General features: G+C 40.1%; 1 protein-coding gene across 1 annotated transcript in view; it reads right to left on the bottom strand.

Moving 5' to 3' along the window:
* FAR2 (fatty acyl-CoA reductase 2) overlaps positions 1 to 23,400 on the bottom strand; it is a 183,458-nt gene extending 160,058 nt beyond the window's left edge. Inside the window, exon 1 of the mRNA XM_061125201.1 lies at positions 23,170 to 23,400. The gene's annotated coding sequence lies outside the window, so the exon portion shown is untranslated. The remainder of the gene's footprint in view (positions 1 to 23,169) is intronic.
* Positions 23,401 to 23,710: the final 310 nt, after the last annotated feature.

Here is a 23,710-nt window from a genome sequence, read left to right as displayed (position 1 = left end):
AACTGAAATCCAGAGGCAGGAGACTTAAGCCCAAAACCTGAGAACACCAGAAAACTCCTGACTACACGAAACATTAAGTAATAAGAGACCGTCTAAAAGCCTCCATACCTACACTGAAACCAACCACCACCCAAGAGCCAATAAGTTTTAGAGCAAGACATACCACACAAATTCTCCAGCAACGCAGGAACATAGCCCTGAACATCAACATACAGGCTGCCCAAGGTCACACCTAACACATAGACCCATCTCAAAACTCATTACTGGGCACTCCATTGCACTCCAGAGAGAAGAAATCTAGTTGAATGCACCAGAACACCGATTCAAGCTTCCCTAACCAGGAAACCTTGACAAGCCAATCTTCCAACCCCACCCACTGGGTAAAACCTCCACAATAAAAAGGAACCACAGACCTCCAGAATACAGAAAGCTCACTCCAGACACAGCAATCTAAACAAGATGAAAAGGCAGAGAAATACCCAACAGGTAAAGGAACATGAAAAATGCCCACCAAGTCAAACAAAAGAGGAGGAGATAGGGAATCTACCTGAAAAAGAATTTATAATAATGATAATAAAAATGATCCAAAATCTTGAAAACAAAATGGAGTTACAGATAAATAGCCTGGAGACAAAGATTGAGAAGATGCAAGAAATGTTTAATAAAGACCTAGAAGAAGCAAAAAAAGAGTCAATTAAAAATGAATAATGCAATAAAAGAGATCAAAAACTTTCTGGAGGGAACCAAGAGTAGAATAACGGAGACAGAAGATAGGATAAGTGAGGTAGAAGATAAAATGGTGGAAATAAATGAAACAGAGAGGAAAAAAGAAAAAAGAATCAAAAGAAATGAGGACAACCTCAGGGACCTCTGGGACCATTTGAAACACCCCAACATTCGAATCATAGGAGTCCCAGAAGAAGAAGACAAAAAGAAAGGCCATGAGAAAATACTCAAGGAGATAATAGCTGAAAACTTCCCTAAAATGGGGAAGGAAATAGCCACCCAAGTCCAAGAAACCCAGAGAGTCCCAAACAGGATAAACCCAAGGCAAAACATCCCAAGACACATATTAATCAAATTAACAAAGACCAAACACAAAGAACAAATATTAAAAGCAGCAAGGGAGAAGCAACAAATAACACACAAAGGGATTCCCATAAGGATAATAGCTGATCTATCAATAGAAACCCTCCAGGCCAGAAGGGAATGGCAGGACGTACTGAAAGTAATGAAAGAGAATAACCTACAACCTAGATTACTGTACCCAGCAAGGATCTCATTCAGATATGAAGGAGAATTCAAAATCTTTACAGACAAGCAAAAGCTGAGAGAATTCAGCACCACCAAACCAGCTCTTCAACAAATGCTAAAGGATCTTCTCTAGACAGGAAACACAGAAAGGTTGTATAAACATGAACCCAAAACAACAAAGTAAATGGCAATGGGACCACACCTATCAATAACTACCTTAAATGTAAATGGGTTGAATGCCCCAACCAAAAGACAAAGACTGGCTGAATGGATACAAAAACAAGACCCCTATATATGCTGTCTACAAGAGACCCACCTCAAAACAAGAGAAACATACAGACTAAAAGTGAAGGGCTGGAAAAAAATATTTCACGCAAACGGAGAAAAAAAGAAAGCAGGAGTCGCAATACTCATATCAGATAAAATAGACTTTCAAATAAAGGATGTGAAAAGAGACAAAGAAGGACACTACATAATGATCAAAGGATCAATCCAAGAAGAAGATATAACAATTATAAATATATATTCACCCGACATAGGAGCACCGCAATATGTAAGGCAAATGCTAACGAGTATGAAAGAGGAAATTAATAGTAACACAATAATAGTGGGAGACTTTAATACCCCACTCATAACTATGGATAGATCAACTAAACAGAAAATTAACAAGGAAACACAAATCTTAAATGACACAATGGACCAGCTAGACCTAATTGATATCTATAGGACATTTCACCCAAAAACAATCAACTTCACCTTTTTCTCAAGTGCACACGGAACCTTCTCCAGAAAAGATCACATCCTGGGCCATAAATCTAGTCTTGGAAAATTTAAAAAAATTGAAATCATTCCAGTCATCTTTTCTGACCACAGGGCAGTAAGATTAGATCTCAATTACAGGAAAAAATTGTTAAAACTTCAAACATATGGAGGCTAAATAACACGCTTCTGAATAACCAACAAATCATAGAAGAAATCAAAAAAGAAATCAAAATATGCATAGAAATGAATGAAAATGAAAACACAACAACCCAAAACCTATGGGACACTGTAAAAGCAGTGCTAAGGGGAAGGTTCATAGCATTACAGGCTTACCTCATGAAACAAGAAAAAAGTCAAATAAATAAGCTAACTTTACACCTAAAGCAATTAGAGAAGGAAGAAATGAAGAACTCCAGGGTTAGTAGAAGGAAAGAAATCTTAAAAATTAGGGCAGAAATAAATGCAAAAGAAACTAAAGAGACCATAGCAAAAACCAACAAAGCTAAAGGCTGGTTTTTTTGAAAAAATAAACAAAATTGACAAACCATTAGCAAGACTCATTAAGAAACAAAGAGAGAAGAACCAAATTAACAAAATTAGAAATGAAAATGGAGAGACCACAACAGACAACACTGAAATACAAAGGATCATAAGAGACTACTACCAGCAGCTCTATGCCAATAAAATGGACAACTTGGAAGAAATGGACAAATTCTTAGAAAACCATAACTTTCCAAAACTGAACCAGGAAGAAATAGAAGACCTTAACAGACCCATCACAAGCAAGGAAATCGAAACTGTAATCAGAAATCTTCCAGCAAACAAAAGCCCAGGACCAGATGGCTTCACAGCTGAATTCGACCAAAAATTTAGAGAAGAGCTAACACCCATCTTACTCAAACTCTTCCAGAAAATTGCAGAAGAAGGTAAACTTCCAAACTCATTCTATGAGGCCACCATCACCCTAATTCCAAAACCAGACAAAGATGCCACAAAAAAAGAAAACTACAGGCCAATATCACTGATGAACATAGATGCAAAAATCCTTAACAAAATTCTAGCAAACAGAATCCAACAACATATTAAAAAAATTATACACCATGACCAAGTGGGCTTTATTCCAGGAATGCAAGGATTCTTTAATATCCACAAATCAACCAATGTAATACACCACATTAACAAATGGAAAGATAAAAACCATATGATTATCTCAATAGATGCAGAGAAAGCCTTTGACAAAATTCAACACCCATTTATGATTAAAACTCTCCAGAAAGCAGGAATAGAAGGAACATACCTCAACATAATAAAAGCTATATATGACAAACCCACAGCGAACATTACCCTCAGTGGTGAAAAATTGAAAGCATTTCCCCTGAAATCAGGAACAAGACAAGGGTGCCCACTCTCACCACTACTATTCAACATAGTTTTGGAAGTTTTGGCCACAGCAATCAGAGCAGAAAAGAAGGAAAAGCAATCCAGATAGGAAAAGAAGAAGTGAAACTCTCGCTGTTTGCAGATGACATGATCCTCTACATAGAAAACCCTAAGGACTCTTCCAGAAAATTACTACAGCTAATCAACGAATACAGTAAAGTTGCAGGATATAAAATTAACACACAGAAATCCCTTGCATTCCTATACACTAACAATGAGAAAACAGAAAGAGAAATTAAGGAAACAATACCAGTCACCATTGCAACAAAAAGAATAAAATGCCTAGGAGTATATCTACCTAAAGAAACAAAAGACCTATACATAGAAAACTATAAAACACTGATGAAAGAAATCAAAGAGGACACAAACAGATGGAGAAACATACCGTGTTCATGGATTGGAAGAATCAATATTGTCAAAATGGCTATACTACCCAAAGCAATCTATAGATTCAATGCAATCCCTATCAGGCTACCAGCGGTATTTTTCACAGAACTAGAACAAATAATTTCACAGTTTGTATGGAAATACAAAAAACCTCGAATAGCCAAAGTAATCTTGAGAAAGAAGAATGGAACTGGAGGAATCAACCTGCCTGACTTCAGACTCTACTACAAAGCCACAGTCATCAAAACAGTATGGTACTGGCACAAAGACAGAAATATATATCAATGGAACAGAATAGAAAGCCCAGAGATAAATCCACGAACCTATGGACACCTTATCTTCGACAAAGGAGTCAAGGATAGACAATGGAAAAAAGACAACCTCTTTAACAAGTGGTGCTGGGAAAACTGGTCAACCACTTGTAAAAGAATGAAACTAGAACGCTTTCTAACACCATACACAAAAATAAACTCAAAATGGATTTAAGATCTAAATGTAAGACCAGAAACTATAAAACTCCTAGAGGAGAACATAGGCAAAACACTCTCCGACATAAATCATAGCAGGATCCTCTATGACCCACCTCCCAGAATATTGGAAATAAAAGCAAAACTAAACAAATGGGACCTAATGAAACTTAAAAGCTTTTGCACAACAAAGGAAACTATAAGTGAGGTGAAAAGACAGCCCTCAGATTGGGAGAAAATAATAGCAAATGAAGAAACAGACAAAGGATTAATCTCAAAAATATACAAGCAACTCCTGCAGCTCAAGTCCAGAAAAATAAATGACCCAATCAAAAAATGGGCCAAAGAACTATACAGACATTTCTCCAAAGAAGACATACAGATGGCTAACAAACACATGAAAAGATGCTCAATGTCACTCATTATCAGAGAAATGCAAATCAAAATCACAATGAGGTACCATTACACACCAGTCAGGATGGCTGCTATCCAAAAGTCTACAAGCAATAAATGCTGGAGAGGGTGTGGAGAAAAGGGAACCCTCTTACACTGTTGGTGGGAATGCAATCTAGTACAGCCACTATGGAGAACAGTGTGGAGATTTCTTAAAAACCTGGAAATAGAACTGCTATATGACCCAGCAATACCACTTCTGGGCATACATACCAAGGAAACCAGATCTGAAAGAGACATGTGCACCCCAATGTTCATCGCAGCACTGTTTATAATAGCCAGGACATGGAAGCAACCTAGATGCCCATCAGCAGACGAATGGATAAGGAAGCTGTGGTACATATACACCATGGAATATTACTCAGCCATTAAAAAGAATTCATTTGAATCAGTTCTAATGAGATGGATGAAACTGGAGCCCATTATACAGAGTGAAGTAAGCCAGGGAGATAATGAACATTACAGCATACTAACACATATATATGGAATTTAGAAAGATGGTAATGATAACCCTATATGCAAAACAGAAAAAGAGACACAGATGTACAGAACAGACTTTTGGACTCTGTGGGAGAAGGCGAGTGTGGGATATTTCGAGAGAACAGCATGTATATTATCTATAGTGAAACAGATCACCAGCCCAGGTGCATGAGACAAGTGCTCGGGCCTGGTGCACTGGGAAGACCCAGAGGAATCGGGTGGAGAGGGAGGTGGGAGGGGGGATCGGGATGGGTAATACATGTAACTCCATGGCTGATTCATGTCAATGTATGACAAAACCCACTGCAATGTTGTGAAGTAATTAGCTTGCAACTAATAAAAATAAATGAAAAAAAAGAAGAAGAAGAAGAAAGAAGATATCCAAGTGACCAATATACAAAATGGTGCTCCTCTGTCAGTCACCAGAAAAATATAAGCAGAAGTACTATGTCATACGACTACTCTCACACTGAAATGGATAAAATGAAAAAAACAGGCAAAGGACACATGAAGAAATGCCCATTTGTATTGACAAATGGAACGAGTATAACCTCTTGACTACTGCTTCTGTGAGTACACACTGTAAAACCACTTTGGTAAACCCTCTGGCAGTTTTTATTTAAGCTTTCTACATAAATCAGTTCCATGTGGAGGTATTCCCATCTGCAATTCATACAGTTGTTCAACAAAAGACTTTCATAAGAAAGTTCCTATTAGCACTATTCCCAAGAACTCTATAGCGGAAACTACCCAACATTTCATCAACAGTAGAAGATAAATTAAATGTGGTATATTCACATACTGAATGATAGACAGTAATGTGAATGAATACACAAAGCCCTGAAAGAATCTTACAAATATAACGTTGAGTGAATAAGCTGGACACAAAATAACGCACAATGTATTTTTTTTTCTTATATATAAAACTCCAAAAACTAGCAAAGCTAACCTATCTTTGAATCTTGCTAATCAATGACTTGGGCTTCCCTGGTGACTCAGTTGGTAAAGAATCCACCTGCAAAGCAGGAGAGGTGGATTTGATCCCTGGATCAGGAAGATCCCCTGAAGAAGGAAATGGCAACCCACTTCAGTATTCTTGCCTAGAGAATCATATGGACAGAGGAGACTGGCAGGCCATAGTCCATGGGGCCACAAGAGTTGGACACAACTTAGTGACTAAACCACCACCATCTATCAATCAATGACTTAGAGGTCAGTATAATGGTTACTTTGGGGGGCAATAGGTAATGACAGGATGGCAGTGTGTGGAAAGCTAGTAGTGTTTTTCTTTATAATCTGGAAGCTGAAATCTGAGCTCTACTTGCTGTATTTATGACACATTCACTCTTTCACATGTAAGTTATACCTCATGAAAAAATTAAAAACACATGAGAAGAAACTCTTGAAGAAAATAGTTATTACCTATGTTCATTATTAATCCGTATCTAAAATGTATAGTTTTGGAGGGTTCCTTTCTTCTTCTTCTGTTTTTGGTTTTGGTTTCAGTTTCATGTTCTGCTTGTTCTTGTTTGCTTTTTGTAGAGTTTTTGTTTTGTTTGAGTAACACTGAAGTGCCTTGTAGATAGAGTTTTATCACCACATTCCATCATGGTAAGGAAGAATCACCCCTGGTGGCTCAGTGGTTAAAGCGTCTGCCTGAAATGCGGGAGACCGGTGTTCAATCCCTGGGTCGGGAAGATCCCCTGGAGAAGGAAATGGCAACCCACTCCAGTATTCTTGCCTGGAGAATCCCATGGAGGGAGGATCCTGGTAGGCTACAGTCTTCGGGGTCGCAAAGAGTCGGACACGACTGAGCTACTTCACTAATCACTCACTAAGGAAGAATCAGGTACTAGTTTCCTGGGTGTTATGGGTTGAATTGTGTCCTGCAAAATTCAAATGTTAAAATCCTCAACTGTAGTATCTCAGAATGTGGCATAATTTAGATATAGGATTATCATAGAGGTAACTTATTAGGATGAAACTGTACTGAAGTAGAATGGGACCCTAATCCAATATGACTGGTATCCTAATAAAAAAGGAAGTTTGGACACACAGACATACCTGAGAGAAGGGGATGTGAAGATACAGAGAAGATGGCATCTACAAGCCGAGAAGAGGCTTAAAACAGTTGCTTCTCTCATAGCTTTGGGAAGGAACCAACCTTTCAATACCTTGCTTTTTTGAGTCTCCAGATTTCTGAGATGCAGGAAGGATGGGTGATGCTCAAAGTGCTTCTGCATTAGGGAGGCCTACCACCCACACCTACTTCAACTAGCATCTCACACACTTTGAAAGGCTGCTCTAGGGAATGCAGAGCAGCAGAGGGTTTAGGCAGGGGAATGATATGATCCTTTTTCTGTTTTGGAACAATGGAACTTTCTGGATTGTGTAACACTGAAAATGGATCAAGAAAACCTAAGCATCCAGAACAGCTCTATGGTCCTTGTGAGGAATCCTCAGAAGGGATCTTTCCTGAGTCTGGAGGTCTTCAAGGAAGTAAAATGGTCACTTGATTGTTCCTAAGGCAGTAGTTCCCCATCTTGCTTTGATTATGACCCCTTTGAAAATCTGTTGAAAACTATGACTGTCCCCATCAGACAAATACCCTCATCCAGATTTAAGAGTATGGTGATGGTGGTTTAGTCGCTAAATTGTGTCCAACTCTTACGACCCCATGGTCTGTAGCCTGCCAGCTCCTCTGTCCATGGGATTCTCCAGGCAAGAATACTGGAGTGGGTTGCCATTTCCTTCTCCATGGGATCTTCCCGAGCCATGAATTGAACCCAGGTCTCCTGCACTGCAGGCAAATTCTTTACCAACCGAACTATGAGGAAGCACTTAAGAGTAAAGGTGAGGATTTTTTCAAACAGAGGATTGGTTTTAGATCTCACTTGTAGAAATAAAGTTGGATGGCTGAAGATAATGGGGTGTCCACATGTCATCACACAGGAAGTCAGTGCCTAACTACTGGCCCTACACCAAGACTCACAGGTATCATTCTGAAACTATAACTTGCCCACATTGGTTGTTTCTGCTCTTCCATTTCTTTTTTCCACTATGATTAGCAGTTAACTACTTAAAACACAAAGAGATTGTGTATCTAACTTAAAGGGCAGAAAGGAAAGGAGGAAGTATGAAGATTGAGCTCCATTCATGGCAGTTTGGGGAAAGAGTGAGTGACTAAGAGGAAGGTGACACAGGCTAGTTAATCCTCAGGACTTATGGTGGATACAGGAGAACACTATTCCTTGGGGAGAATTTTCATTATCTTTCCTGTGGACTTTAATTCATTTTAATTCCATTTCCCATCACTCCCTTCTTGGTGTTAACTGCTCAGGGTCATGGGAAGCTAAATCATTTGCTGAAGCTGGTTAGGAGGGGAAAGACCAGGAAATAAAAATATATGAGTATCTTATATTTTTACATTGAGGGTCTTTGCTGAAAGATTTCACAAACTCCAAAGTTTTGACTGGCTAAAAAATGTTCAATGAATAGAGGGCACTAAAGCTTAATGGCAGGTACTATAACTTGTTGACCACTATATTTGCAGAGCCTAATACCCAATCTGACACATGGTAGATGCTCAGTAAACTGAATGAATGAACAAATAGAATAGAATAATCATGGAATTTGCAGTTATAAGATCTGGATAATATTCTACACTTATTCATTAAATAGATATGTGACAAGTCACTTTAGGTCTTTGGGACTGCCTTGTTCTTTATTATAAAATGACAGATTTAGATCAAATATAGATACGGTACTTGAACATTCCACAACTTAGAATATGAATAGAGTTAGTTAAGGCAAAGCTGTTTGCTCACCATTATGTATGGTAGATTAGATGCCATATGTGCTAACATATAGTATGTCTAAGAGTTCAGGGGAAGGCTAATTTGAGAAAGTTTCACTGTTCTAAAAGAAACTGAGATATAAATTTACCTAAAGTGCAATCCTGTGATCAGCAGTGCACTCAGTGGCACTTGCATAATCACTGCTTCAGGCGGGACTGGACCAAAATAGTAAGAAGAAAAGAACGAAGAAGCAATGTCAAAATTCTACCAAGGAGAGAGGTTTGACAAGTCCAGGTCACTGAGAAAGAAGGAAACTGCTCAGTTCAAGAACTATTAACTCTTTCAAACTCTCCCTCAGCTTGGAGAAGTTTTGTAAGTAGATCTTAATGTTCTCAAAGCATTTTGGTGACAGAATAAGAGTCCATCATTCAGAAGACACAGTTATCTTCAGAACAGATGTGTCCTGAAGGTCTCATGTAAATAAAACACAATGGAAATGAGTCAATTCTGAATGAGACAACAGTTACAACATAATAGAACTAAAAATACACAGATGGACATAGTTGATTTCATTAATATTTATCAGGGTATCTTATTTACATTTATGTTTCATGTGGAATTAAGTGGACAATTTCTCTTAAGTTTTAGACAAATAGTTCCATTTTTATTAAATGAGTATTATCTATCTCTAAAATGCCTTTATTATTGGATAAAATTATGCTATTACCAACACACTATTTAGTATTAAATGTTCTTTCTTGAAAACAATAGTGAAAAAACTTTAATACATGTACACATAGTGAACTGTTATACAGAGCTTCTTTTGTTCAGGTTATCAAATTCTTCTGGGCAGATTATTCCAGTTTCCCAACAATATTGGAGAATCTAACTCTGTTTGAAGTGCTTTAGTGGTTTTAAATATATTGGGACCAGACACATACTTTAATGGTCTTCCTATTTCCAACTACCTTGCCTTCAAAAATACTGGGAACTTGCACTGACTTCTGTGGAATGTGTCCTCTTACTGACCTATGATAAATAAAGCACCATTTTTCTGAAATGATCTAAAATGTGGAGTGTCAGGAAGCACTTAACAAGAGACTTCCTGTGTGCTGTTTTGGATCTGTCAGGAATCCTCTGGTCCTTATTAATTCCTGAATATTCAGGAATTAAGAGGAGAGGCACACCTTTCCCAGGTTTGAGGAATCCAGGCATGTCCTTCGTTAGCTTTTCAATATGGTGATAAGTACCCTCTTCCTTCTTATGAACCTCATGGTAAAAAGTGATTGTCTACAACTCTCTCTCTTTAATAGGGGTCGCCTTATGTTTTGTAAGTCTGGAATTTTAATCTTTATCTTTGCTGAGAATAACTACCTTGTAAGACAGTATATAGGCCCACACCATGTTGATTTAAACACCTTTGCTCCATCAGAGCTTGGGTCCCCATGTCTTTCTTTCTTTCGTTCTCTCTCTCTCTCTCTTTCTGGTTGATTCCCTGGAGTGCAAAAGCTGGCTGCATAATCCAGGGAATATTAGCCTCTTTCTTTCTTTCACTCTTTCATCATCGACTCTGGACCACCAGGTTCCAGTCCAATACAGGACCAACAAGTGGAGCCCAGAAACAGGGACTTGGTACACGTGGATTTGGACGGAATGACCCCAGAGGGCCTATTGAGGCCGGTAAGTACTAAGACATGGGTCAATCGGCTGGAAAGCCCCCTCACTTTTCTACTTTACTTTATCAGTTATTTAAAGTTCAGGGATTTTTTGTTTCACACCAGCGAATAAAGGCTTGCCTTTAGACAGTGGTTGCATGTAGCCCTTGGTTCCCTGATGAAGGTAGTTTTGATTTAGAAATTTGGCATCAGGTCAAAGAGAGTGTTGGATGAGCCATCAGACAGGGAAAAAATATTCCGATAGATTTCTGGCCCCTGTGGGCTCTCACTGAAGTTTTGATTCTGCCATTTCATGGTAATTCTAGCCCTCTTGATATTTGGCAACAGGCAGAACACTTATTACATGAATATGAATTAGACAATAAAGCCTCACAAAAGGCCCAGTTAGAACAACATAAGATATTTCAGAATGTTCCTGCTAACCCTGTCCTGGTTGCTCCAAGTGCTCCTCCCCTGCCGGAGGGCACATATCCCAAAGTCTCTCCCTTGATAGAACCTAAAGATTCTGGCAACGACTCTCTTAAGCCCATATTGTAATTGAAAAGAAAAAGAAAAAAGCTAAAAGACAACTAAAAAGAAAAAAATTACTTGTTTATGATAATGCAAATCGGGAATGTCAAAAGGCTGTAGCCCCAATTCGTGAGACAGGGGCTATTTTTTATTATTTGAAGGCTTGTTGCCATATAAGATCAGAAACTTAAAAAATGCAAATGCTAGCTGAGACAATGGCTGCTTGCTTTAAAAAGGAAAATGAAGGATGCTTTACATGTGATGATAAAAACCATTTAAAAAGGGACTGCCCTAAGAAAGTTAATAAAAAGCCTCCAAAAATCTGCCCTCACTTCCGTAGAGAAATGCATTGGGCCAAAGACTGTAAATCTAAATTTGATACTGAAGGGAAACCTATTCCGGGAAACTCCAAGCAGGAGACCCCCCCACCCAGGTCCCCTTTAACAAAAACCAGGGACAAATTCCATCTTTTCCCTTAAACCCTCAACATCCAGCAGTGCTTCTGTAGATATACCAGCCCCAAATGACTTTCTCCTTTACCCTCAAGCAGTCCCCTCTAGAATACCTACCGGACTTTTTGGGCCCCCGCCCCCACAAACCTTCGGTCTTTTACTTGGCCAATCCAGTTTAACTTAACAGGCAAGAAGGCCAGGGGTCTCCAAATGGAGAAAATAGGCTGCAAGTGTCAGACATTTTTCTCTCTCTTAAGCGGCAGGAGAAAACAAACTAGTGATATTTCTTTTTTTTTTCCTTCTCTATACAAAATTAAAAGGAGGTTTCTCTTAAAATACTGTGTTGCCATAATGACACCTGGTTTCACTTGAAGTTAACTGTTCTCAAGCACTGAGTTAACCAATGCATTTTTCTTATGGAAATATTTGTCTTAAGCTATGTTAATGAACTATGTATTTATCCTAGATTCTTTATTCAAGTCGATTCTGCATAAGACTCAGAACCAACTTGACAAACGGTGTGTTTTACTCCTGCAAATGTTCTCTTAAGCTATGTAAATAAAACTGCATTTGCTTGGAAACCTACCTTTCTTCAAGATTCATGTCAACCATTTTGTGGCCCCGGACAACTCACCTGGTACCAAGGTTATCTCAAAATGCATGTTGTGGGTGAGGGGCCTGGTGCTATTCTCTTCAGTTTTGAGACATTTCCTTTCTCTAATTAGCAGACTGCTAGTAGTTACATGACACCTGGCTTAAGACTAGCAGGGGGACACTCTTTCTGCCCCCTTCTGATGCCTATGTCAGAAGCTTTCTCTTTATACTTTATACTTTAATAAAACTTTATTACAAATAAATCTCAATTTGAGAACACATTACAAACTTCTATTGATTTCCAAATTTCTAAAAAATTTGTTATTTCTCGCATTTCTTTTATATAGATGGGACTAAAAACGCCAAAGCTTCATTCTGGTCTCTTAAAAAATATAGAGTCTTTTACACTAAATTTCATTCTGCTCAATAAAATGAATTATATGCTCTTTTTCAAGTTATTTGCCTACATCCTTACCCCATTAATATAGTCTCTGACTCTATATATTCAGTTTTTATATTAAAAAATATAGAAACCTCCACCACAAACTCCTAGTTCTATTAAAACAGACAATGGCCCTGCCTATATTTCTAGACACTTTAAACAATTTTTACAATCTTTTTCTATTAAACATATTACAGGTATTCCTTATAACCCACAGACCCAAGACATAGTCGAACAAACACATCACACACTAAAGTTACAAATAAAAAAATTAAAGAAGGGGGAATATACAGGTACACTACAGGTACTATACAGGTCTTCCTTATCTAAAGCAGACTTCACTAGATTCCAACATAAGATATTTTCTAAACCTATAACTATTGTTAATACAGCTTTATTTGTTTTAAAATTTTTAAACCTACGACAGGGAAATATTTTAACAAGAGCAGAAAGACATTTCAAGGAATTGAAGGACACTTCTCTTCCTCTGCCCATTTGGTACCAGGACGGGTTCAGTAAACAATAGAAATTTGGGAAATTAACCTTACGGGGAAAGGGATATGCTTGTATTTCCCCAGATGGATCCAACAAACTTTTCCCTTGGAAAATCTGACTCAAGGCGGCCCCCAGCATTCAAAATGGAGACGAAACACCAAGAACCCCAGGAGGAAAAAATTCCAACACGGGCCATGGTGCCTCTAAAGATCGCCAAAAAGCACTGCCCTCGGCAGCATCAACCCTATGAACTCCCTTCTTGGGGACAGATAAAAACCCTTACTAATAAAGCAGAAAATTTGGTCTCTCAACAGGGAAGGCCTTGGAGTCCTGAATACATTTTCCTGCTAGCTTGTGTCTCCCAAACTTAACTCGGCTTTCTTACCCAACTCCCCTTTATTACATGTTATAAAATGGATGAAGAAAAGACTGATCGTATCAACCAATGACTCCACCCATATGCCCCCTCGCTGGAACCCTCACACCCTGGGGAGGAAGGAAAACTAATTAACATTTCTTTAGGCCTTCCTCTGTGCCTGGGCCCAGGAAAATTATGCATAAATGTCAGCCCACAAGCTTGAGCTTTCGTCCTGCCTCCAAAAGAAGACTTTCAGACATTGCTGCCCTTTCTCTGTCTGTGAACCATGTTTACTACTGAAACTTTAGGGAAAGAACAAAAAACATTATGTAAAAGGTTACTAACACTATGTTGAAGCATTACCGTGACAAAGGACTTCTTGGCTGGCTTGACGGTGGAATGGCGCCCCCTCCTCCTCGAATTGTCCTCGATAAACAGAGTTGGCCTAAACAATGGGACATACAGACATACGGAAACTTGCTGCCAGCACCGAAGAACTTGGGACTTAGACTGGACATTTCACAGGGACCAGTCGTGGTCACAGTAACTATTTCTTTCGCTGTAATCAGTCATATTTTATGCAGGCCTGTGTCCCACTTCCTTTTGTTATAGCCATAGGAAATTTACAATTTTAATAAGACTTTACGTTCTGTAACTTGTATTAATTGCCAATTTTGTGTCACTCCTGTTCATTTCAGTCATATTACCTACAACTGGGAACAAATCAAATTTCATTTACTTGATAATGCCTCTCTAAATGTACAATTACTACAAAAAGAAATCTTTAAAACTTTTTCTAAACGTCTGTCCTCTTCCACTAATTTAGAAACTTTAGCTGAACAAATTATCTGGGCTAGACCCACGAAAATGGTTTCAAAGTGTTACCCACAGCATCAGGTCTGGAACTGTAACTTTGGTGATTGTCTTGATAATTGTATTTGTTGTTTATCATTGCCTTTCTATAAGGTTGGTTAATACTAACCAAACTCATTTGGTCAGGACCTTTCTTACAAATATAATAAAAGAGGGAGAATTGTCAGGAAGCATTAAACAGGAGGCTTCCTGTGTGCTGTTTTGGATCTGTCAGGAATCCTCTGGTCCTTATTAATTCCTGAATATTCAGGAATTAAGAGGAGAGGCACACCTTTCCCAGGTCTGAGGAATCCAGGCATGTCCTTCATTAGTTTTTCAATACGGTGATAAGTACTCTCTTCCTTCTTATGAACCTTATGGTAAAAAGTGATTGTTTACAACTCTCTCTCTTTAATAGGGATCGCCTTATGTTTTGTAAGTCTGGAATTTTAATCTTTATCTTTGCTGAGAATAACTACCTTGTAAGACAGTATATATGCCTACACTATGTTGATTAAAACACCTTTGCTCCATCAGAGCTTGGGTCCCCGTGTCTTTCTCTCTCTCTCTCTCTCTCTCGCTCTCTCTCTCTCTATATATATATATATTCTATTTCTGGCTGATTCCCTGGAGCGTGAAAGCTGGCTGCATAACCCAGGGAATATTAGCCTCTCCTTTCACTTTCTCATCATCGACTCCAGACCACCAGGTTCCGGTCCATTAAAGGACCAACAGTGGAGCATTTTCACAATGACTTTTTCTCATTTCTTGGCTCAGAAAATATTATTCTGGCCTCCTGTGGTCATCCTGTTATTCACCAGTGAATGTTACTGACCCAGCATCTTCACTGAGGTGGATGGGTGGGTAAGTGGATAGGAGAGGTCAGAGTTTTGCCTTTTCTACACAGATTCACAAGGCAGAGCTTCTTGTCCTTCCCTCAAGTGTGTACTTCAACAACTGGGGGTCATCTCTGGAGGAGCTTGGGAAGTTAAAATGCATTAGAAAGCATGTTCAAAAGCCAGAGGAGATGCATTGCCAGCTGCTGATAGAAAGGGCTTTTGCTGGACTTCAGAGGTAAAGGATAAAGAATTATCTAGGAGTTTTAAAATAAACCATGACTAAAACAATAGATATATGCTATTCTTAGTGTCTGTCAATTAACGCAAGATGATGTTTTTCACTGTCTACTTAATCACATTGTTGGTTACACAAAGAAATATATAATTTTTTTTGCTTTGATTCAGTGTTGACTTAAGTGGGAAAATTGGCTGTTGAATGAAGATCTCACCTGAAACCAAAACTTTTTTTAAAGACAGGTCTCTGAATTAGTCATGCAAAGTACCCTGATGAATGTGGCTGGCAAGAAGCCCCGTATTTCATCCTATTTGATTGATTCTGGATAGACTGTGACCACAGTGACAGACCTAAGTACAAGCCTCCATCTCCATCTGCTAACTCCCACAGAAGCAACTGGACCAGCTGTTCTCACATTTGTACCTGTGCTGTGCTGGTTATGGATGAAGGAACGGGGAGTCTTGTACCAAAAATCCTGACTCAATAGGTGTGGGGTAGGGATAACGAAAGGTATAGTTGTCATCCCAAACTTAAGACTGTCACCCTTAAACCATCACTCTTCACAAAAAGGATGCATTAATAAAATACAAATTTGCTTTACTGAAATAAAAATCAAAGGTGACTACTCACAGGAAACCCATGCTTAGCGGCAGCAGACTTCAACAACTAAGTAATACTGGGGTTAATTACCCCCTAAACTTCTTGGACCCTGGGTATGTTTATCTAACAGTCCATCCTTTACATTGAGTTCAAATGTCTGAGTAACTTTCAAAAGCTATCACCTCAAAACTATCTTCTGGTCTTTACATTGGCAGGTAACATTAACTATACTGTTGTTGTTCAGTTGCTAAGTTGTGTCCGATTCTTTGTGACCCCATGAACTGCAGCATGCCATGCTTCCCTGTCTTTCACTATCTCCCAGAGTTTGCTCAAATTCATGTCTATTGAGTCAGTAATGCTATCTAACCATCTCCACCTCTGCTGCCCTCTTCTTTTGCTTCAATCTTTCCCAGAATCAGGACCTTTTCCAATGACTAGCTATACTAGTCATCCACAATAAATGACATTGTCATGACTCCAATGACAATAATGTTTGAGGAGCTTCTAGTCCATCAATGTATCTATTTGTATTTCTAGCTTTGACACAGACTGAAATGTTTGAATCCTTCAAAAATGTGTATGTTGAAATCTAGTCTCTAACCTTATGGTATTTGAAGGTGGGGTCTCTGGGAAGTCATTAGGTCTCGAAGGGAGAACTCTGGTGAATGAGACTAGTGACCTTATAAAAGAGACTCCTAAGAACTCCCTTGTGAAGTTCCACCATGTGAAGTTACAATGGAAAGAAGGACATTTGTGAACCAGGAAGTGGTCCTCACCAGACATCACATCTGCTGGTGCCTTCATCTTGGACCACTAGCCTCCAGAACTGTTAAGAAAAATAGGTTTTTGTTGTTGTTTATAAGCAACCCATTCTATAGTACTTTATTATAGCAGCCTGAACTGACTACCCCCTAATATATAAAAGAAGTCTATTAAAATTTCAACGGCCAATGAGTTAATAGCCTAGAGTAGGGGCTGACAAATGTTTTACGTAAAGGGTCTGATGGTAAATATATTAGGCTTTGCGGATCACAACTACTTATTATGTGGAGCACCAAAGCAGCTGCAATAGGATAATAGGATGAATTAGTGCATGGCATCAGCTGATTTCCAATAAAACTTCATTTATAGATACTAAAATGTGAACTTATGAAATCTTTCATGTGCCATGGAACATTATTCTTGCTTTTTAAAAAACCATTTAAAAATATAAACACAATTCTTAGTTCAATAGATATAGTAAAATAGGCAGGAGCCAAAATTGGCCCTCGGGTCACTGTTTGCGGACCCCTTGGCTAGAGTACTGAGTGGATGAAGCCCTGGCCAGAGTCCATAGCTATGTGAACTTGTTTCTTCTGTTCTGCTCTGTTGGTTATTCTTTTGTCATAAATTGCACTTCTGCCTCCAGCCCACCACCATGCAAATACACTGGGAAGCAGGAACAAAGATGAATGAGATTCACTGCAAAATCACTGTTCCTGCAGACATCCTATGTGTTCACACTGCGTACCTTGTAGGGGATATACTACAAACATCAACTAAGGCTCAGACCTACCATGGGACAGGAGAGGCCCTTCCCCACTGTCGATGCATCAGCTTCCTCATGGATACATCTAAACTTGACAGAATGTACCCTCGAGAGGTCCTGCATAGCTTTGCCAGGAAAGGAGAAGTTAAATTTTTAAAAACTGTTTTTAGTCACACTGCAGATCTTGCTTGTGAATATAATTTTATCACTGATTCATACAGTGGAATTGTTTTCTTCATCAATTTTGAGCTTATTAACAGAGTCAATTCAATTCTGGTCTTCTGCTTTCTTCCAACTAAGTTGCATGAAAGAGGTAAGAGAAGTCGATGGTTAATAGAAAGCTATGGATGTTAAGAGGTTTAATCTATTAATATAGGGCAGCATTTCCCAAAGCGTGTTAGGCTAATGCTGACTCTGTCAGATGTTCTGCCAAAAAAAGCATTTCAAGGTCAAATAAGTTTAGGAAATGTGGCATAAAATATCTCTTCTGTCTTGATGATTCTTAAAGAGCATTAATAGTGTATTAAAGGCTCCAAGGACTCTTGCAATAAAACTGCTTAATTAGGTTAAATTGTTCCTTGCACTTACATGATCAGGAAGCTTTTCTTTTTCTTTACTTGACTATTATTAACATCCCAAGAAACTAATGATCCATAGACTATATTTCTGGGAAACATTGATACAGCAAAGGTGGAAGAATGGAAAGCTTCTAAGCAAGGGAGTAAGTTATGCTATAGAGCAACCACTTGCATAAGGATCAGCCTTTCTGTCTGAGTTTTTGTCATTTTAGATTATCCCATATGCTATACATGTGTTCAAGTCAGAAAAGCAGGAGTCACATTTGTTGTGGAGGAAACCTCTTAGAAAATTGTAAAGTGTGTGCACATTTCATAAATAATCTCAATATTACAAAGGATAATATGAAAAGCATATTATTTTCTTCTCTCTCACCCCATTGCCAACAGCCTGGCATATTTTTCAGAGGTACCAGGCAGTGTTATAAGTTTCCATGTCACTTTTCAGTTCTTCTGTGAAAACTCTAAATTCTATGCTTCAGGGACAATAGTTTTGAGTTATAAAAACTCAGCAGTATCTACTGAAGGAATTTCTTCTCACACTTCTTTCCTCTGCCACCTCTCATCACCAGTCTTTCACCAAGGTCTATCAATCTGACTTGCGAAATGCACTTCAAGTGTGCCCACTTCTCTCCATTTCCCCTGCCAGCACAGTCGCTGGCTGTGTCCTAACTGTATTCTACTTTTCATTCTTGATCCTGCTAGTCCATTCTCTTTATTGCAGCCACAAAGGTATCCTTAAAATGTAAATTACCCTCTGGCTTCAAAATCTTCTCATTAAAATAAAATTCACAATCTGTGAGGATCTGCATGACCAGGCTCCTGCCTACCCACCCCCACAATACACACACACACACACACACACACACACACACACATACACACTCTCACACACACTCATGTCCAACCTCTCAGAAACTCCCTTATCCAACACACATGCCTTCCTTTTATCCCTTGAACACTTCTAAGCTTTTCTTCTCTTTACAGATTTCCTACATGCTATTTCCTCTACCTAAATTGCATTTACCTCCTTTTTTCTTCTTTTTTTTTTGCCACGTGAATCCCTGTGCCTCCTTCAAATATCAATTTAAATCTTTCCTTTTCAGAGACCTTCAGTTCAGTTCAGGCACTCAGTCGTGTCCGACTCTTTGCCTTCACAGAGCACCAAATCTGAATCAGCCCGTTTTTTTGTTTTTTTTTTTTTCCACAGCCCCCTGTTCTTCTCCATACTACTTCTAACAATGTGCTATTATATATTTATTTTTTACTGTCTGTAAGATCCAAAAGATCTTACACATCTTGCTTTATTCCACACTAAATGCAGGAAAATTGTCATTTGTGTCTGGTCACAGATGGCCTTAAAATTACATATTACATGATTAAAATTAGCCAGTGGAAAGTTCTTTTTATCTCCTGCCTTTTTCTTATGTGAAACTTTACACCCTTCCAGATTTCCATTTTTTGCACACTTATCATCCAAAAGGCTCGTTCATTCATCTCTATCAGAAGGCAAACTTTAAGGACCAACTCATGTAACTCTTCTCTTAAACTTCACCAACCAGTTTGGTTTACTTTACTCTCTCTCTTCTTAGGAACTTATTGTATTTATTTTCTGTACCATTCATTTGGTGCCTAATCTCATATTGACTTGTAACAGCTTATCAGGTGTGTTAATTAACAACTTATATTTACCATGCTGTCTTGCCAATGATGTCATAAATCTATGGAGTACAGGACTTGTTACTTAATACTCTATAGTTCACAGCATGCCTGCCTCTGCACAGAGTAGCTGAATGAAAGAAAGAGTCCCCATCCACCTGCTTTTAATGCCTCAACTTTAAGACTTTAATATGGAAATATGACCCATTTCCTTTCAGTTTATTTTCTTTCTCAACCCTGTGTGCTGCCATTTCCTTTCTTTCAGAAAGGACCCGTTTTCTTTCAGGCTATTTCTTCCTCAGTGTGTTGCCATCATGCTGGGAATGAAAGCTGTGGTAAGGATAAGTTCTGAGGTCAGAGGGAAGTAACCAACGGAGGAATGTGGGGACAGAGGACTTGTCGGTTTCTCACTTCCTCCCGCAGTGCTACAGGAAGTGAAAACAACCTCTTAAGGGCCTAGGTGTACTTTACATGGCCAGGTATCTCCCAGAACATTTAAAAAGAGTGCTTTGCTCAAGGTTTTGAAAATATGAGTATCTAAAAGTTAAATGAGGCAGAAAGGATTACCTTCTCAAAAAATTTAAATCATTGACTCAGTTTTTCATTGTTCAATTTTGGATGAACTTTCCCCAAATATCAATTTAATCCTAAAAGTATCTTTTGGATCCAGAAAGGTATTCTGTACTTTTAGTTGCCAATTTCAATCTTGCTCAAATAATGATTTTTAAGGAATACTTAAAATACTGAAAATCATAGCTACTTTGTTTTATTTTCTTCTTCCACCAAAACATAATGTTTATAATAGTTCTGCAACCCTTTTGATGTACTTAACCAGATTTCCTCAAGCTACTTCTGAAACACAGAGTAGAAAAGTAAGTCTGTAATAATACTATCTTTATTAGTATACAACTGTTCAAGGTAAGTAGACAGTTCAACAATTATTAGCTCTTTTTACCTGTATGTTTTCACAACAACCTGTTAGGATGATTACAGTAGTAGATGTTGTCTGTTATGTTTACTTTATCAATGAGAAAACTGGGTGTAGAAGGACTTAGGGACAGAAGCATGAGGCAGCTAAATTTCAGATTGTATCAGAGAATTCACCCACCAGGTAGGATTGCTGAGACAGTGCTGTTATTCAGAAAGGAACAGAATAGGCTTGTCAACCTGTGCTCAGCACTGGCTACAGAATTTGCAGGGTCTAGTATAGGACGAAAATTTGGAGCTCCTGTTTAAGACAGCTGACAGTGACAGCAGAACATTAAACCAAGTACGGGGCCCTTCTAGGTACTGGACCCTGTGAGCTGGCCTAGCCTGAGGTCTCTGAACCTCTATCTGGGTGACTGGGTATCCAAGAGGCTGTGAGCTCTTGAAATTGTAGATAAAATTCTGTGCTAATACACATAAGTTTATTTTTCATATTTTGTAGGTTTTATCAGATCCTGAAGTGCTCTGTTAACAAAAGAAAATAAAGCATTAAGAATTCCTCTTCGAGAGTAATGAATGTTGTCAAAGAGACCAAACACAGTGTCACAAGAGACTGGCAGAGGCGGCCTGCTGGTGCCAATGTACACTAATGTTCCTTCAGAGGTTGTGTTTGTTCATGCATAAATTTTCATAAGCACTCAAGTATTAACACAAAGACAAAGAGTTCTTAGGGCTGCCCAGATATTGCCAGAAAGAAGTAACATGATTGCATTTTCAGACGATAGTAAAGCAAACGGTGAGACATTCAAGGTGATGTTGAGATGCTCAAGATGACTTTCTTCAGAAACCCCAAAGTGATACCCAAACATGACCCTAATATGAGGTATTGTGTTTATTTTCACCACCTTAACAGAAACATCTCCCTCTTCTGCAATTAGATGTTACACTCACTCTTTTAAGGAGAAATGTCTCACTGTAAGATTTACCAACTCATGCTGATTTATATCAATTTTATAGATAACTATAACTCAGAAATAGGAGTAAGGTAGGAATTTGTTAACAGAACAGGTGTAGAAGATGCTCTCAGAAAAGGGAAAAGAGTACTCTAAAGACCTGTACCCTGGGAAATACAACAGAAGAAAGGCTGTGAGTCTTGAGTCTGGCTGGTAAAAACCGATCCCATCTCCTAGAAGATTCACATACAAATAGCCCTTAAAATGGATTTTGCTTTAAGACCTGCTCCTTCCGTTTGAGTGGCTGACTTAAAACTATGTTTAGTCTCTTTGCCCTTTTCCATTAAATATGCTTCTCAGCCAAATCTCCAAGTCATGAATACGGATACAGAGAGATGGGTTAATTGAAACCTCAAGATAATTCTCACATTTCCATTTGCACAGCATGTCAAACATTTCTTGATGCAGCCTTTAACAAGTAGGAAGACACGATTCACTTGAGATTTAGGTCACTCTGCAGTCCCCACTCTCATCCCTGTTCATGTCACAATGGGGCAATACATAATTCAACCGGCCGCCAAAGCTCCGGCAGATCCAGAAAGAACCTTGGTTGCTCACACCTAGTAAGTCCATCCATGGAAGAATAAGTGTTCATAATTCTACCCATCCCAAGAGGTGAAAGAGTAGGAGGCTGGCAGGTGGGATGCTTTTCTAGGGTTTCTAGAAGGAAGGTGATCATTTAGTCTTTCAATTGAACGGAATTGCCCCGCGTGTTATCGTACTCGCCAAGGGTGATAGCAGCCTTCCCTCAAGCCCATCCGCACCTGTGGTAATCTTCTGGTACCCGCTTACCTGCTCTCTCCAAGATGCCCAGGCCCGGCAAGAAGAGGTGGAACACACCTGATGGGGTGAGACGCCGCCCAGGCCCATTGCAGTCTAGGGGTCGGTAAGCGGCGAGGCCCGAGTAGGGGGACTCTTGCGGGCACAGCCCAAGGTAGGGCCCGGAGTCGGGAAGCGCGCCCCGACTGTCTAGCGAGCAGAGAGGAACAGCCCGGGGGGCCGAGGAGGCCTCCCCGAGACCCGGTAGGTGCCTCTGCCCCATGGGCCTGCGGCCACGGCGCGCCTCCAGCGTTAACCCAACCGTGCCCTTCCCGTCGCGCCCTTCCCGCCCTCGCGCGCCCCGCCTCGGCCAGTGAAGCCGGCGCCCGGCGCGCCTAACCCGCTGGCGGTGACTGCGGACTGCCAGGGCAGCTCCAGGGCAGAGCCACGGAAATCCCCCATCTCCCGCCGACCCTGCGCCCACCCTTCCTCTGGGCCTCGAAGGCGCCCCGCCCTCGCTTTCGACCCCGCCGCCTCCCGCCTGCGGGCCAGCCCGGCCAGCTCTCGCCGGCAGAGGCGTGGGCGCTCGCGCGACCGGGCTGCGACCCCGAGTACCTGCTCCTCCGGCGCGGGGCGGGCTCAACTAGTGGACCTCGAAATCTCAGTCCTTCCCCGGGGCTCCGGGAAGTGCTCCAGTCTCAAGGAAGCTGCTCTCGTCTTTTGGCTCCCAAACGTGACACTCTATATATCCGGCTCGGAGACTGGGTGTGGGGCGGGAGGAAACAACCCTCTCTCCGACCTTCCCCGCGGCCACCGCGGCCTGGGCGTCGGGCGAGAAGCCGGCGGCTGCTTCTACCCTGGGCGGGAGGAGGGCGAGGGGCTGGCGAGGGCCCTACAGGCCGCCGGGCGACCTCATCGTGGGCAGGGCGGCCGTGCGCGCAGGCCCGCCCCGCAGCTTCCATTCATTCAGCGCCGAGCAGATCCACTCGCTATTACTCCCGGGTAGGATTTTTTTCCCTCATTTTTTTTTTTTTTTTTTTTTTTAAATCGGTGGGTGATGGGGGAGAGGGAGCAGGAAAGGCGCCCCTCTCCGGTCTGGAAAAGAAGGGGAGCTCCCACATCTTGAGAGAAAGGGGGTGGGGGGGAAGGTGGGAGA

The sequence above is a fragment of the Dama dama genome, chromosome 22, assembly GCF_033118175.1.
Source record: "Dama dama isolate Ldn47 chromosome 22, ASM3311817v1, whole genome shotgun sequence".
Lineage (NCBI taxonomy): Eukaryota > Metazoa > Chordata > Mammalia > Artiodactyla > Cervidae > Dama > Dama dama.
The sequence above is the reverse complement of the archived record's forward strand: the minus strand, read 5'-3'. Positions and strand labels throughout refer to the sequence as shown.